This window comes from Felis catus, chromosome A3 (assembly GCF_018350175.1).
Source record: "Felis catus isolate Fca126 chromosome A3, F.catus_Fca126_mat1.0, whole genome shotgun sequence".
In the NCBI taxonomy this organism is placed as follows: domain Eukaryota; kingdom Metazoa; phylum Chordata; class Mammalia; order Carnivora; family Felidae; genus Felis; species Felis catus.
Window position 1 is genome coordinate 79,863,809 of NC_058370.1, and position 17,340 is coordinate 79,881,148.

The 17,340-nt window shown below is 37.4% G+C and overlaps 1 protein-coding gene and 1 long non-coding RNA gene across 5 annotated transcripts in view; both read left to right on the forward strand.

Annotated features, from left to right (window-relative positions):
• COMMD1 (copper metabolism domain containing 1) overlaps positions 1–17,340 on the forward strand; it is a 188,198-nt gene that overhangs the window by 16,389 nt on the left and 154,469 nt on the right. The gene's annotated exons all lie outside the window — the stretch shown is intronic.
• LOC123384474 lies at positions 6,481–9,413 on the forward strand. The gene is made up of 2 exons (XR_006595604.1): positions 6,481–6,577; positions 9,248–9,413. It is a non-coding gene; the product is annotated as an uncharacterized LOC123384474 (long non-coding RNA).

Genomic DNA, 17,340 nt, shown 5'->3' on the forward strand with positions numbered 1-17,340 from the left:
CTGTTATGCTTATGAGAGTCAGCATTATTGCATATAGTTGTAGATCATTATTATTGTTGTAGAGCAGGGATAAGCAAACTATGATCCACAGGCTAAATCTGGCTCCTGCCTATTTGTGTACAGTGAGATTTTTTTTTTTTTTTACATTTTTTAACCGTTAAAAGAATTTCTTATGACCTAGGAAACTTACATGAAATTCAAATTTTAATGTCTTAAAATAAAGTGTATGATTGCTTCTGCTCTACAAAGGCAGGGTTAAGTAGTTACATCAGAGACTGGATGGCTGGCAAAGCCTAAAATAATTACTGTCTGGCTCTTTATAGAAAAAAGTTGCCAATCCTTGTTGAGTATACCAGTGTTTGAATGAATACAAACCTAAAATATGGTTATCCATTGTACTGTTGATGGGGATTTCAAAAGTTTTTGGTTTTTGCTTTATTATGAATAGAGGAGACTACTTTTTAATCCTTAAAATTTAGTCATTATTTTCTCATTAGGTATCTTCCATGAGTAGAGAACTATTTTTATTTTTTATTTTATTGTCATAAGAAAGCTTAATAAAAATTTTAGTATTGCTGACTGTAGGTGCAGTGTTGTACAGCAGATCTCTAGAGCTTATTCATTGTGCTTAATTGAAACTTTTATGGCTATTGATTAGTAATTCACCATTTTTCCTGCCCCCCAAGTCTGATACCACCACTCTGATACTTTGATTACATGAATTTGACTATTTTAGATGCCTTATATAAGGGGAATCATGCAGTGTTAATCTTTCTATGACTGGCTTATTTCACTTAGCATATTGTCCTCAAGGTTCACTCATGATGTTGCATATTATGAAATTTCCTTCTTTTTTTAAAAAAGATTTTATATTTAAGTAATCTCTACACCTGCTGTGTGACTTGAACTTAAAACCCCGAGATCAGATTTGCGTGCCCAACCGACTAAGCCAGCCAGGTGCCCCAAATGTCCTTTTCTTTTCTTTTCTTTTCTTTTCTTTTCTTTTCTTTTCTTTTCTTTTCTTTTCTTTTCTTTTTTCTTTTCTTTTCTTTTCTTTTCTTTTCTTTTCTTTTCTTTTCTTTTCTTTTCTTTAAGATTTTATCTTGTTTAAAATTTTTTTTTTTTAGATTTTATTTCTAGGTAATCTCTACACTCAGCATAGGGCTCAAACTTAAAACCCTTTAGATCAGGTGTCACATGTTGTATCAATTGAGCCAGCCATGCATCCCAAAATTTCCTTTTTTTTAAAGGCTGAGTAGTATTCTGTTGTATGAGAACCATGTTTGATCTATTCACAGGTTGATTTGATAATTTTTAAAAGATGTGTTATTAATTAATTAATTTTTAATTTAAAAAATGTTTTATTTATTGATTTTGAAAGAGAGAGCACACATGAGCATGAGTTGGAGAAGGGCAGAGAGAGGGAGAGAGAGAATCTTAAGCAGGCTCCATGCTGAGCACAGAGCCCGATGCAGGGCTCAATCTCATGACAGTGAGATCATGACCTGAGCTGAAATCAAGAGTTGCACAGTTAACCAACTGAACCACCCAGGTGTCCCTTGAGAAGTTTTTATATAGTTTCTCTGGGCTCTGGTTTGTCCTTATAAATAGATTGCATGTAGGAACCATGCCCTGAGTTGTATTTCTTCCGAACTCCTGTGTACCTGAGACATGTTTTCCTTTGAGGCTGCAAATAATTAAGTCATTATTCTTCTTAAGTTTTATACTCTCCTCTCTCTTGTCATACATTTTATTGCCGGTCCAATAGTACTTTAATGGTCTTTCTTCACTAGTACAGCTAGTGTGGCATTTTTATGTTTTCTCTCATTCTTATTTTTCTTAATTGTTATTTAAATTTCTACAGGCTAGGACTGCCTCTCTTGTTGCAGGTCTATGAATTTAAGCTGGTAGTGGGACTCTGGTTTTAAGAGATGACCTCTAAACAATTTGGTTCCTTAAACAGTGATTTTTTTTTTTTTTTAAATTTTAGAGTGAGCACAAGAAGGGAAGAGGGGCAGAGGGAGAGAGAGAGAAAATCTTAAGCAGGCTCCACATGGGGCTCGATCCCACAACACTGGGATCATGACCTGAGCTGAAATCAAGAGTTGGATACTTAACTGACTGAGTCATCCAGGCGCCCCAGTAATTTTTTTCACATAAATATTAATTTATGCACTTGAGTTGGATACTACACTAATCATGTGCTCTCTCCCAAGAGAAAGGTTTATGGTCTGTCAATAGTACTGCGGAGGAAGTGAAGAGGGGTATTTTTTTAGTTTGATTGCTTCTGGAGACTTTCCCACACTTATGTCTTTGAGCTAGCCACAAAATGTTCTTTGAGAAAAAGCTAAATTCTTTCTCCATGAAGTTAAAGAAGGGCTAATGTGTTGCTTGGAGTATTCAGTAGGAGGAAACATTCATTGTGCTTCATCATGGATTTTTTTCCTTTGCTGAGATTGGAGTCCTACCCCAAACTAGAAGAATACAGTGATCGGTAAATTACTGGGTAAAAGTAACTTGACAGAATGAAAGCTAGTTAGTAACAGTTAGCTTCTACTACTAAAGAGAGTAATTTAGAAGTATCTAGAACATCAGTGCTTCTCTTCTGGCATCAACAGCCATTTAACAACAGATCCACATCATTTTGATTTTCCAGTGAGTTGTAGAGGGAATCCTGAGCCTATAAGAGTTTTACTAGAAAGAAATCCTGAGTTAACTCAAAAATATATTTTCTTTCTTCAGTTATATTTGTGGAAGGTAAACATTTGTATTTTAAAATGTGTTAAATTCTTGAGTTTAGTTATTTACAGAAGTATTGAAGTGTCGTATAAATACATCCTGTTGGTCATTGTTTCTGAGAATTAGTCTAACCAACAAATATTATTTTGGGCAGGAAGGGTGATTGATTAATTTGCTTTACCTTTCTTAATGTACTTGTTTTGCATAAAGTTTTTTCATCTTGATTTCTAAGAAGTAGTCCAAAGTTGGCGGTTCTACCGTTTCTTTTGTTTATTAATTTACTATGTTTTCTCAATTAGATAGTTACAAACTAGAAATTTTTTTAAGTTTATTTATTTATTTTGAGAGACAGAGCACAAGTGGGGGAGGGGCAGAGAGAAGGAGAGACAGAATCCGAAGTAGGCTCCACGCCATCAGTGCAGAGCCTGATGCAGGGCTTGATCTCACGATGGTGAGATCATGACCTAAGCCTGGATCAAGAGTCTGACGTTTAACTGACTGAGCCACCCAGATGCCCTGAAATTTAGGTTTTTGAACCTTTATTTAACTTTTAATTTTTTTCTTGTTACGGGTTCTGTAGAGCATTTTGGACTTGAATATTATATTTGTTATCTTCTTACTATAATAACAGATTATATAAGAAGAAATATAGAAGATAGTAATTAGGTTTATAGCTCTTTTAATACAGAAAATGACCAGATCTTGGTTTATAATTTGTATTAGGACATTACAAAACTTGGTGATTTGGGACATTTAAAATTGATGTGGGGTTATTTTTTGGAGGAATCTGGCCCAATGCAGGAAGCATTCTGAGAATTTGCCCTGAAACCAGAACCTTAAACTCTTAGTCTGGGTTTTTTTTTTTTTTTTTTTTTTTAAGATTTTATTTTTAAGTAATCTCTACAACCCAGTGTGGGGTTTGAACTTACAACCTGAAGATCAAGAATTGCATGCTCTACTGATTGAGCTAGCCAGGCATCCCATTAAATTTTTAGTCTGGTTTTTAAGGTTCTGTTTCTACCTTATTTATATAGCTTTGTGGCTATTATCTTATAAAAGTCCGTGTGGCTTAGGTTTTTTTCTTTTTAGAATTTTAGGGAAATTGAATTTAATTAAAATAAACACACGTGGAGTAATTCCAGAAGTGCTATTAATTATAATTTCTTTAAAAGACCCTTTATAAACATCTAGCCAAAGATTGCATAGTACCTATGTAGGAGAAGGTTAAGATAGGGATAGACATCTGTTTGGAGGAAAACAATTAATCAAATTCATAGAATCACCATTGACTTTGCTTTGCATGGTTACTGGGTTAGCATGTAAATTTGTTCTGGAGTGACTAAAACTGTAGATCTTTTTGTTGAATAACAATGTAATTTAATATAATCTTAATGTGGTGTTCTGTAATTAGACTTTGGTAATATGGAAGGCAGCAAATTGCTTTCAGGATATATGGCCCCAAGAGATTTTGCTGAAGCAGATACTAGGCTGCTCTTTTGGACATTCATAATATTAAGATTTGAAAGCTGACTTGATTAGTGGACTCGAAAACTGAAAACATCACTTTTTATAGAGTATACGTCAAAATTTGTTATTAAATTGTAAACTCTTTTAGTACTCCATTGGGTTAGGCCTACGCATTAATTTTCTTCTGTCTAGGTGAATGATAGATGATGCAGAATTAACTCGTTTTAATCAGGTGATGAAACAAGTATGCAGTCTTTCATTCATTCTTATATTCATTAAACTATGTGCAAAGTATTGTGCTCAGTATTGGGAATATAAAATGAGTGAGATGGTATGTATTTCACAAGGAGCCTGTAGTTTACTGGGGTAGGTGAACAGTTATGTAAATGATAAGAATTAAAGACAAAATATAAAGCATAATCAGTGAGTTATAATTAGTTTCAGTTATTAGAATGTGACAGCATTTAAGTTTGGTCTAGAAGTTAACATTGCCACAAGCAGAATAAGGGGTTCTTGGTAGAGAACCACATTAAGACATGTAAATGTGGAAATGTGTGTTGAGTTCAAGGACTGGCAAGGTTACTCTCAGACATGTGAGATAAAACATGATAAAGGGGACCTGATTGTCAAGAATGCTCTGCTAATACATTTGGACTTTATTCTGTGGGTAGCAAGTGATGAAGGAGCTTGGGCAAGCTGAGGGCACAGTAAAGGTTAACAGCACCCCTCCTCCCCCCCCCCCCCCCCCCCCCAGTCCCCAAGCGTCCCCGCCCCTCAGGTGTAGTATGTGTGATATTCTTCAGACACTCCTGGCCACACAAGAACGAAGGAAAGGGGTTAAAGTGCTTGCCATGGTGATGTGGGAAACTAAGGTAAATGAAAAATTAAATTCCTTTACTGCTTATAGCCCATTGGCAAGTCCTTGAAACCAGCAGAATGACCTCCCTCTAGGAGCTCAGCTGCCTCAAGGATGACACTTTGCTAGGGGCAAAAGGGAATCTTGGCTTAACATTATCCCAACCTCAAGGATCCTGTAAATCCACTTCCTTTATCTCAACTGCCCCAAGATATATGCTGACAATCATATTCTAAGCTTATGGCCCCCTGATATACATCTGAAGGGTCTCATGACTGAGGTTTTACTAAACAGTAATAAATGGCACTTCCCTAGCAACAGCTTGCCCCTTAAGGTCTTGGAAACCTTGCTTCCAAAATTCCTTAGAGACTTACTCTGTCCCTGACCCCTGTCAACCTGAGGGTATATAATGAGTTACCTGTCACAATTCCAGTGCAACTCTTCCTGCCCACGGGTCCTGTCTCTGTGCTTTAATAAAATCACCTTTTTGCATCTTTTTGACATCTTCAAGAATTCCTTCTTGGTCGTCAGCTCTGGAGCACTCCATCGTCACTATAAAACTTCATCAGCAAGGAGCCAGTGAAAGATTGTGATTGGATAAGTGACATAAAATCAGATTTATATTTAGAAAGAAAGCTTCTTAAGTAGTCTAAAGCATGAACTACTTCAGTGTAGCCATCAAATGATGTAGTTCTCTAGTGTTTGTGGTAGGTTTACTTATTGGTGAGTAGACCATATGACCCACCCACCCTTACTCATTATAAGATTAAATTCCTGATTTACTTAGCAAAGGATACAGAATCTCTCTGAGGGAAAGTGGCCAAGTAATGCAGGAGAAAAATGCAAACACATTTCATCTTGGCTTTTTCTGGCCACCACTGTTTCTCTTCCTAAAACTTAATTCTTAGCACATATCTGCCCTATTGCCCTATTATATTGACTCACATCACCATTCCAGATTTAAAAATGTTTAAAACACTTGACCTGCCACGTTTGCATCAGTAAAGCTTCATTTGCATCATTAAAGTTGCTTAGAAGTATCAAAATTAGTTTACATTTCACCACATCTTAATTAGTAAGCCCAGATTCCTACTTAGCCCAGATTTTCAGTAAATAACAACATGGTCACTTGGCTGCAGCAAAAAGAAACAAAGCAACTGATACAATCCACAAGATGGGAGATTGATCCTGAATTGTGAAGTTGATGTTTGCACAGTACAAGATAGTGAATTTTTGATTACCCTAGTACCTTTTACTTTTATTTCCTGCCCTATTGTGAATTTGTGTCCATTGTATAACAAATTAAAAAATTAGTGGAAGTCCTGGGCCTGAAGAGTCAGTGGCTTGGATTAGGCTGTAATTGGGGCAAGCCAGTAAGGAAATTTGCATTTAGTTTCCTCTATGCCTTAATCTTTTTGGGCTGTCAGAATTCCGTAGACTGGGAGGCTTAAACAAAAGAGATTTGTTTCTCATGGTTCTGGAGGCTGGGAAGTCTGAGATCAAAGTGCCAGTAAGGTAGGTTTCTTTTGGCTTGCAGGCAACTGCCATCTGACTGTGCATATGTAACCTCTTTTTTGTGCACACAGACAGGGAGGGAGGGCAAACTCTCTAGTGTCTCTTCCACCGTGTGTCCTCATCTAACCCTAATTACCACATAGAAGCCCCATCTTCTGATACCATCACATTGGAGGTTAGGGCTTCAACATAAGAATTTTGGGAGGATACACACATTTAGTTCATAACACACTGCAGACGTTTTGCCTCCATAATAATAAGTTGTTTTGATACTGTAGGCTTGAGGAGGAAATTAATCTTTATACTTACTGTTTAATTTGTATATAAATTTCTCCCTGGGAAGTTAATAGCCATCAGAATCTTTTAGCTGATGAGTTTGACACTTTTTAACCTGAGTGAGCCAGCTGGGCGCCCTTCCCCTGCTCTCTTTGAAAAATAAAACAGTGGAAATTTTTCTCTTGACCATGTATGTCTCCTGATATTAAAACATGCATTTAATTTTTTCGTGGTAACTGGCATCATTAAAACACATTACTGTTACTTTAAAAAATGTAAATAGATTTAATATTTAGAAGAGTTTTAAGTTTACTGCAAAATCAAGCAGAAAGTGCAGAGTTCTCATATACTCCCTGCTCCTACACGTGCACAGCTTCCCTATTCTCAATATCTCACTTCTGAGTGGTATATTTATTCCAATAGATGAACGTATGTTGACATATCATAATCACCAGAGACCATAGTTTACATTAGAGTTCACTCTTGGTGTTATACATTCCATTATGAGTGTGTGTGTGTGTGTGTGTGTGTGTGTGTGTTTAAGTAAGCTCTTTGCCCAGCATGGAGCTTGAACTCCTGACCCCAAGATCAAGAGTCGAATGGTCTTCCAACTGAGCCAGCCAGGTGCTCCCCGCCATCCCCATTATGGGTTTTGGCAAATGTATAATGATGTGTATCTAGCATTATAGTATACAGAATGGATTCATTACACTAAAAATCCTCTGTTTTATCTGTTCATCTCTCCTTCCTCTTTCTCCCTTGGCAGTCACTGATTTTTTTATTGTCTCTATGATTTTGCCTTCTATGGAATGTCTATAATTGAAATCATAGAATATGTAGCCTTTTCTGATTGGCTCCTTTCACTTAGTAATATGCATTTAAAGTTCTTCCATGGCTTTTCATGGCTTGATAGTTTAGGTTTTTGTTTTTGTTTTTAAGAGGAAAAGCACTCATTTTTTTTTTTAATTTTTTTTTTCAACGTTTATTTATTTTTGGGACAGAGAGAGACAGAGCATGAACGGGGGAGGGGCAGAGAGAGAGGGAGACACAGAATCGGGAACAGGCTCCAGGCTCTGAGCCATCAGCCCAGAGCCTGACGCGGGGGTCGAACTCACGGACCGCGAGATCGTGACCTGGCTGAAGTCGGACGCTTAACCGACTGCGCCACCCAGGCGCCCCTAAGTACTGAATAATATTCCATTGTCTGGATATACTAGTCTGTTTATTTACCTACTGAAGGATTTCTTGATTGCTTCCAAGTTTTGGCAGTTATGAATAAAGCTGCTATAAATATTGTGTGCAGATTTTTGTGTGGCTATAAGTTTTCAACTTATTTGGGAAAATACTAAGGAGTGCAATTGTTGGAAATTGCATATGGAAAGAGTGTGTTTAGTTTTTAAGAAACCACCAAATTGTCTTCCAATGAGGCTGTACTACTTTGATTTCTTACCATCAATGAATGAGAGCTCGTGTTGTTTCACCAGTATTTGGTGTGTCAATGTTCTGGATTTTGTCCATCCTAATAGGTGCATTGCTTTAACTTTTGGATTGGTGGTTTATTTCTGAAAGTTGTGGAGACTGCTTAATTGTGTAAAAGTGTTATTAATGTCTTGCATGACGGAGCACCTGGGTGGCTCAGTCAGTTAAACATCTGACTTCAGCTCAGGTCATGATCTTCATGGTTTGTGAGTTTGAGCCCCTGTCGGCTCTGTGCTGACAGCTCAGAGCCTGGAGTCTCCTTCAGATTCTGTCTCCCTCTCTCTCTGCCCACTCCCCCCATCCCCAACTCATGCTCTGTCTCTCTCTCTCAAAAATAAATTTTAAAAACATTAAAACAATTTTTTTCATGACATAGACAAGTGTATTTACCCAGAATAGAATCTAATTGCAAGTGCCAAATAGTCTTCAGTTGTGTCTAAATGTTTATATTGCTCTAGAGTATATCTGTACTTTGATTACATATCTTATGTGCATATAGATAGAACTTAAAAAAGTGATTTGCTGGCCTACCTTCTGTTTTCATTAGAGTCTGTAAAGGAAAGAGAAGCTTGAATAGTTTACCTTTTAGCATGTGCTTTAAATATTTGATATTTGAGTTGATTTTAGTTATAATTCAGGCCATTTGTGAAGTCTTTGTGACATTTGTTTGTGGTAGATACACATTTGCAAAATCTTTTTAAAAACTTGGTCATTTTTTACTGTATGTTTGATTATATTCCAGAAATGTGGCAACTTGAGAAAAAATTGGAATATGGGCTACCATGGATTTTAACGACTTTGTACGTTTAAAATATTAATGATGCCTAAAATACCATACCCATGGGTTTGTAATTCAGGTTGTTAATGACTTCTCACCTTAAAATTCTTACGTTCCACTCTTACATGTATTTTTAGGTTCCTTTGAAATTTGTCAGATGTTCTTCTGGATTGTGTTTTTCTTCAAACAAAGCAAGAATAAGACTTGAAAACAAATTATGTCAGCAGTGTGCCAAGTCTTGTTGCAAGAGAAAGAGACCACGGGTTAACAATTTAAAAATAAAGATTTTGCTATTTAAAAACATTTTTTTTAATGTTTATTTATTTTTGAGAGAGAGAAAAAGAGCGCAAGTGTGGGAGAGGCAGAGAGAGCAAGACAGAGGATTCCAAGCAGGCTTTGCACTGACAGCAGAGAGCCTGATGCGGGACTCAAAGTCAACAAACTGTGAGATCATGACCTGAGCTGAAGTCAGCTGCTCAACCAACTAAGCCATCTAGGTGCCTTAAAGATTTTATTTTAAGGACTGCATTGCATGAAGGACACAGGGGAGTGCATACCAGTTACAGGTTGAAGATTACCACCTCATTTCCTTAGTATATCAAATTATATTTTTTTAATAGGAGACTTTTTTTAAATGTGTGTATGGGAGCATGGGGAGTGAATTGATTTCCTGCCCTCAGGTAGGAAAGAGGAGACTTGAATCTCATGTAGAGGACAAGGATACTAAGCCTTGAAAAAGGGACAGAGCCAGTAGTCTTATGTTAGCAAACTTGAAAAAGACTATTTGTTAGGTAGGCAGACTAATAACAAACATTTGAAAAAGAACATTGTGTTTGTTCAGTAAAACAGATTTGTCTATTATTTAATTCCTTTTAACCATTGAAATTTTATTGCTTTATTATGGAGGACCCGATTTTTTTAAGTTATCTTTTGGAAGAAAAAAGCATTCAATGATCAATTATCATTGGAATATGCTACATATTGTATTCCTTTCTCAGAGATGGGCATTAACATATTAAAGACACCAAGACATTCTGCCTAAAGAAGCATGTTTAGGGGCTCCTGGGTGGCTCAGTCAGTTACACGTCTGACTCTTGATTTCAGCTCAGGTCATGGTATCATGGTTGTGAGAGCGAACCCTGCCCTGGGCTCTGTGCTGGGCGGTGGGTTCTATGGTGGGTGTGGAGCCTGCTTAAGAGTCTCTCCCTCTCCCTTTGCCCCTCCCCTGCTTGCACTCACTCTTGCTATCTCTCTCTCAAAAAAAGAAGCATGTTTAACTTTCTTTGACTCAGGATTTCTCAGACTTTTTTGATCAGTGGAACCCTTCCTCCTTTTTTTTCTCCCACATAGCAACCACAGTTTTCTGTGGAACAAGTGGTCTGTAATAGTTAATACTTACATAGTTGTTACTGTATGCAGGGCACTCTTTTAAGTGCTTTACATAAATTAACTTTGCTATGCCTCCTATCTTCTTTTTCTCCCTACCCCAAGTACTAGTGCCTCACCAACTGACCTGTGGAACCAGAGGCAGTGTAGTGTAAAAGCTAAGAACCCAGATTTGGAGCTAGCCCAGATTTGGATTAGAATCTAGCTGTACCATTTACAGCTTGTGGTCTTAAGTCACTTAATCTGTGCTTCAGTTTTTTAAAGATGGAAACAAAAATTTTTGAGTTCTAAAAGTCTGTTAAATAAAATTTAACTGAATAAATTTAAAGATCTAGGGGGCGCCTGGATGGCTCAGTCAGTTAAGTGTCCAACTTTGGCTCAGGTCATGATCTTGCAGGTTGTGGATTTGAGCCCTACATTGGGCTATGTGCTGACAGCTCAGAGCCTGGAGCCTGCTTCAGATTCTGTATCTCCCTCTCTCTCTGCCCCTCCCCCACTCATGCTCTGTCTCTCTCTCTTTCAAAAATAAACATTAAAACAATTTTTTAAAAAATGAATAAATTTAAAGATTTCAGAATAAGTTTATTCAATGATTCATGAATCGGGCAGCATTTCATCTAGCAAATAGAAAGGAGCTCTGAGGAGCTGTACAAAATGGAAGGTTTTGGGGGCACCTGGGTGGCTCAGTTGGTTCAGTGTCCCCAGGTCATGATCTTGTAGTGGTGGGATCAAGTCCCATATCAGGCTCTGGGGCTGAGCATGGAGCCTGCTTGGGATTCTCTCCCTCCTTCTCCCTCTTCCTCTCTCTCTGCTCCTACCTTGCTTATGTGTGCTGCACTCTCTCAAACAAAAGAAAACGTTAAAAAAACCCAAAAACAAAATGGAAGGTTTTTATAGGCAGAAGGGGGCAGTAAAAGGAAGTTTCTAGAAAGAGAAGATTGTTTCAGACAAAGTTACCTTCCTATGGGGCACGGAAAGGATCTGTTGGGTAGATTATCTCACTAGTGCTATCCAGGTAATAACAGATTGACTGGTTAAAGATTACAGATTACATTTCTGGGAGAGGCTGAAACTGCAGTTAGGTTACATATTAAGTCTTGTTTTTCTGATATGAGGCTTAGCACAAGTGACTCCATTTTGTGCCTCTTGTTTCTTTTTTTAACATTTCAAACATAAGAATAATAGGGAATAGTATATCCTTCACCTAATTTAGCAATTGTTAACATTTTGCTATATTTTATTTTCTTTTTTTTTACTGAAGTATTTTAAAGTATATGTCATGATATTTAACTTTAACTTTAGTGTGTGTCTCTAAACCATATAACCATAATATTGACGTGGAAATGTTGGAGTTTGGAGCTGACAGCCAAGAAAGAATTCTTGAAACATCTGAGGTGCAAAATTTGGTTTTATTAAAGCATGGTGACAGGACCCATGGGCAGAAAGAGCTGCACTGGGCTTGTGACAGGTGATTGATTATATACTTTCAAGTTAGGGACAGCACAAGCCTTCAAGATATTTTGGAAACAAGATTTCTAGGATCCTGAGGGTCTGGTTGTTAGGAAAAGGCCATTTATTACTGTTTAGTAAAAACTCAGTCATGAGCCCATTCAGATGTATATCACTGGGCCATAAGCTTGGAGTATGATTGCCAACATATATCTTGGTGGGGGGGGGGGGGGGCGGGGTAGAGATAAAGAAAGTTTCTAAAGGAATTTTTATATGTTAAAGTAGACTTACAGAATCCTTGGGGGTCAGGAAAATGTTAAGCTAAAATAGCCTTTTGCCCTTAGCAAAGTGTCATCATCAAGGCATCTGAGCTCCCAAAGGAATGTCACTCTGCCTCTCACCCATCTGTCAATGGGCTGTAGGTGGTAAGGAAGTTTAATTTTTCATTTGCCTTTGTTTTCCACATCAATATGAGTATATAACTGACACGTTAACAATAATTCCTTAATATTCAGAGTTCCCCTAGTTGCCCCCTAGACATATCTTTTTTTTTGTTTGTTTGTTTCTTTATTTTTGAGAGAGAATGAGAATGAGAAGGGGAGGGGTGGAGAGAGAGGGAGCTAAAGGATCCAAAGAGGGTTGGCATCACTGGGTTGGCAGCACCCAGCTGGATGTCAGGCTCGAACTCACCAACCGGGAGATCATGGCCTGAGGCAAAGTTGGATGCTTAACCGACTGAGCCACCCAGGTGCCCCACCCCTAGACGTGTCTTTTATTGCTGGTTTATTCAAAGAGTATCTGACCCCAGACTATGCATTGCATTTGGTTGCTATGTCTACAAGAAAATTCAGAAGATGAGGCTGAGGGAGCTATTTTGGGATTTCAGTGATGAAGTAGCACCTGGATTCCTTGCAGAGACTGAGGAGTAGGAAGGAGGGTTTGGAGTCTAGTGAGACTGGAAAAGACTTAGAATACATACATTAGACATGGAGAACTAGATAACTAGATAGCTTTGGTGAATGAGAAAGCCTAGCAACAGAGTCATTGAGAGTTAATAATGGACATTACCTTAATCAGATGATCGAACTCAACATCCTCAAGAGACAAATTGACATTTGTGCTTCCTATATATTTCTATTCAAAAATTATATAAACTGACTCTAAAGAGGAATACTTCTTGCAAAACAGCCAACCTAGAGTCTTCAAAAAGTCAGGAGAAGACAGGAACAAGGGGGTAATCTTGGAGGTTGGCTATTGTAAGGTGGAACAAGTTTTCTAAACAAAACCATTTATTTTGGGATATTCAAGTGAAGATTCTAGTGGGCTTAAATACAAGGAATATGGAGTTTAGGAAAGATCAAGATTGGAAGTCATCATGATAACAATGATGATAGTACTGTTAAAATGTAATTTTCCAAAAAAAGTCAAATTGGACTCCTAGATACAAAATGAACACAGGTTAAAGAATTTATTTTACTCATATGAGGCACTAGGCAGATATAACATATTCAAAGGAAGAAATAAAAACACGCATTTATATAGAGTAAATGAATGGAAATGAATTGCCATTTGAGACCAGACGAAACCTGATGTTTTCCTGCTCCCCTAGGAAGGAGGGGAGATGTCAAATTACTATTTGCCAGGACATAATTTATATATCTGTCAGTAATCTACCACTTACAAAGAGTTGCTAGATAGCTTACAAGCGTTGAACTGGACTAGAATCTGATAACCTGGAAGAGTGTGCTGTAAAGGATACATAGGATGCATAGGATTTGTTCTGTGTTCCTCAATTCTGTCTGCAGTTCAATAAGGGAGATGTTATTTCCATATAAGAAATGACAAAATTGAGGTTTAGAGTAGATAAATAACTTGCCCAACATCTTACTTGGGGAAGTGGAATTAATGCTGAACACAGGTTATTTTGACTCTTAATCTGTGGTTTTAATCACTTATAAGAGATATGGAGATGGTACCGTGTAGATAAAGGAGGAAACCACTAGTTTTCTGAGCTGTGTTCTAAAGGAGTTGGAGAAAAGATGGGGGTTGTAAGGGGTATTACAGCCAGAGGAAGCAGCATGAGTCATGGCACTGAGATGTAAAAGATCATGTGGTATTTGGGAAACAGTAAGTAAAAAGAAATGTCTGAAACTCCCATCTTCGTACTTAGAAGAAGAATATATTGCATTGGTGACTGAATAAGAGCTTTGGAGGTCACCTAACTCCTTTTATGAATTTGTGAATCTTAGGAGGCAGTTTGTTACTATAGAAATAATAGGATCTAGGAAGCAGCAAGACCTTAGTTAAAAACCTCAATACTATAGTTCATTATTTGGATAAAGACAATTAATTATTTAATATTAGCCTCAGTTTCTTCACATTCAGAATAAGAAAAATAATTTCTGATTTGGTTACAATTACTAATATATCTAATATATGTAATAATATATATATATATATATATATATATATATATATATATATATACTTCCTAAATAGTACTTGGCCTATGGTTTATATTTAATAATTGCATCTGTTATTTATTCAAATTCTGTGTGGTAAAGTGTTAATTCTGTTTACTCCTTTAGGAAAGTCATTTATTTCAGGGATCTGAATTTAGATCCCCTGGATACAGAATATATTACAAGCGTCCTCGACAGCTAAAAGAAGAGCCCAGTGGTAGAGTGTTTTTAAAATTAAACACAAGCATTTGCATAAATAATGTACAAGTAAGACTTGCCTCATTTATGGTTACAGTTTAGTTATTTGTCTTTGAGAGCCATGTCCATCTACAATGTACAGTTTTAGGCACAATAGTAATAGTCCTATTAGAAGCTAAGTAAGATGCAGGTAGGGGCAATTTAATATCTTTTTTCAATATCCAAAAGAGCTAACTAAAATTTTCAGTTTTGGAGAAGGAATTTGTTATATATTATTGGCTTTTTTGGGAGTACTACCTTATCTATATAATCAAAACCACACGTTATTAAAGTTCCAAGTGACTGCTACTGAAGTTCGAGGAAAGTGGGAATTACCCAATAGATAGAAGCCGGCTGACTTCCAGGACAGTCATTTTTGCAGGGCAGAACTTGAATAGTCCTCAGGAGTCAGCCTTGATACCGTACATGTTTCTCTTTTGCCCTGGTGATGTGGAAATGTTGGGGTTTGGAGCAGTCTTTCAAGAAAGAATTCCTAAGACATCTTTGGTGCAAAAGGGTCATTTTATTAAAGCATGGGGACAGGACCCATGGGCACAAAGAGCTGCACTGGGGTTGTGACAGGTGACTGATTATATACTTTCAAGTTGGGAGGGGATTAGGGATAGTGTAAGTCTCTAAGGAATTTTGGAAGCATGGTTTCCAGTACCTTGAGGGGGCTAGCTATTGTTAGGAAAAGTTCATTTACTACACTCTAGTAAATCCTCAGTCATGAGACCCTTCAGATATATATCAGTTGGCCATTTGCTTGGAGGACGATTGCTAACATGTATCTTGGGGATAGAGATAAAGGAAGTTTCCACAGGAATTTTTATATGTTAAACTGGACTTACAGGAAGCGGGGGGGGGGGTGGGGGGGGAGGAGGGAGGGGATGGGGGGTGCTTGATGGAGGATGGGATAATGTTAAGCTAAGACTGCCTTTTGCCCTTAGCAAAGTTGTCAACATTGAGGCAGTTCAGCTCCCAAAGGAAGGTGATTCTGCCTGTTCAAGGAGTTGTTAATGGGTTGTAGATAGTAAGGCAATTTAATTTTTTCTTTTGTCTTTGTTTCCCACATTACTGGCATCCAGAACTGGTCAGTTTCTCAGAGAATGCTTTAAGTAGACTTCTAGGAGACTGCTAGATAGGCCAGAAGGCTTTTTTTCTTTTCTTTTCTTTTCTTTTCTTTTCTTTTCTTTTCTTTTCTTTTCTTTTCTTTTCTTTTCTTTTTTTTTGTCAGCTTTTGGTTGAGCTCAGCTGTCCATTGACTACAAATCTTTGTGTCCATCATTCAAGACTCCTCTTTCCAACATGGTGTTACCTGGAGCATTAAGATAGTAATGGGATGGTTGCTTGCATTGCAGCTGAGGGAGTTGAGGCAGTGTGGTCCTTTTGGGTTCTTTGGAGAAGAACCAAGTGTGAGGTACGCTGAGGATCTAAGAGACTCGATTGAGTATTAGATAAAGTTCCAGAAGACTTGGTGAAAAGTGTTGTTAGCTTTGTTTAGGAAAGGCAGCTTGGGGAATTAAAATCTTGAGAAGGTATGTGCCAAAGGAACTTGGTATTTGAGAATGTAACTGGGCATTGCAAGGTTTCTATCATGATTGTGTGTCTCTAAGACCCTTGAAACACACCATGGTCTTTATCAAGCTCTGTGGTTTGAACAACAGAAATACTCAAGCATTTGATAAATGAATAACTAAACATTTTAATTTGTAGTGGATAGTGACATACTCATAGCTTTATGATCTTTCTTGGTTCAGATAACCCTCTTTTTGTCTTCCATTGTTTCTGTTCCATGTCAAGATCCTGGGGTCTACTAGTATTGTTCCAGAGGCAAAATACATGTCTCCAGATCCCCAGAATCAGCTTCTCCATTTTCCTGGAATAAGTCCCTAGATTTCAGGGTGAACAATCACGTTTGTGTAGTTATTTTCAAATTAAAGTTTAGTAGATTATAAATAAGACAATATATTCCTTTAACAGAAAGCATTCTCTTTCCCCATTTATTATGATTTAAAAATTCCTTATTTTATCCATTATGTATATAGAAACTCGAGGTACCATTGCAGAGACTAAACCTGTGTCTTTCTCTTACTATTTAACTTCGGGAATTTGACATTGATGGGAATGAAAACCACCTTCTCTGCAAACCCTGACAATGTAGGAGAGCTTGTCTCCTTTGTCAAATTGGCTGTAATTTTTTTTTCCTTCTCTGCTGACATCTTAATTCTTATCTGACAGTAATGTCTAAATCTGCAAAGTTCTTTGGATATAAAGTACATGAAAGCCACAAGTGGATTTCTATAAAATGGTATACTCATTCCTGGCGTTTTCTTGTTATTTCAGTTGTCTGAATTGCTAAGAGATTCACATACCACTCATGCATGTTTTATAGACCTCTCACTAGTAAAACAGGCAGCTATATTCCATGCATGGAGTTCAAATGAGAAAGGTGAATTAACTGATTGGCTCTATGGACTCTGTTCCCTCCTTTCAATTCTTGCCTTACCATAGACATTGATGAGGCTGGCACTAAGTCTGAGGAGCAAAGAAAAACAACTTTTGTTTTTCTTTTTTGGTATAAAGCTAAAATACCTAAGTCCAGTTTAAGCATAAGCAACTATGTATTTAAAAGCAAAATGAGGGCTTGCCTGGGTGGCTCAGTTGGTTGAGTGTCCAGCTCTTGATTTCTGCTC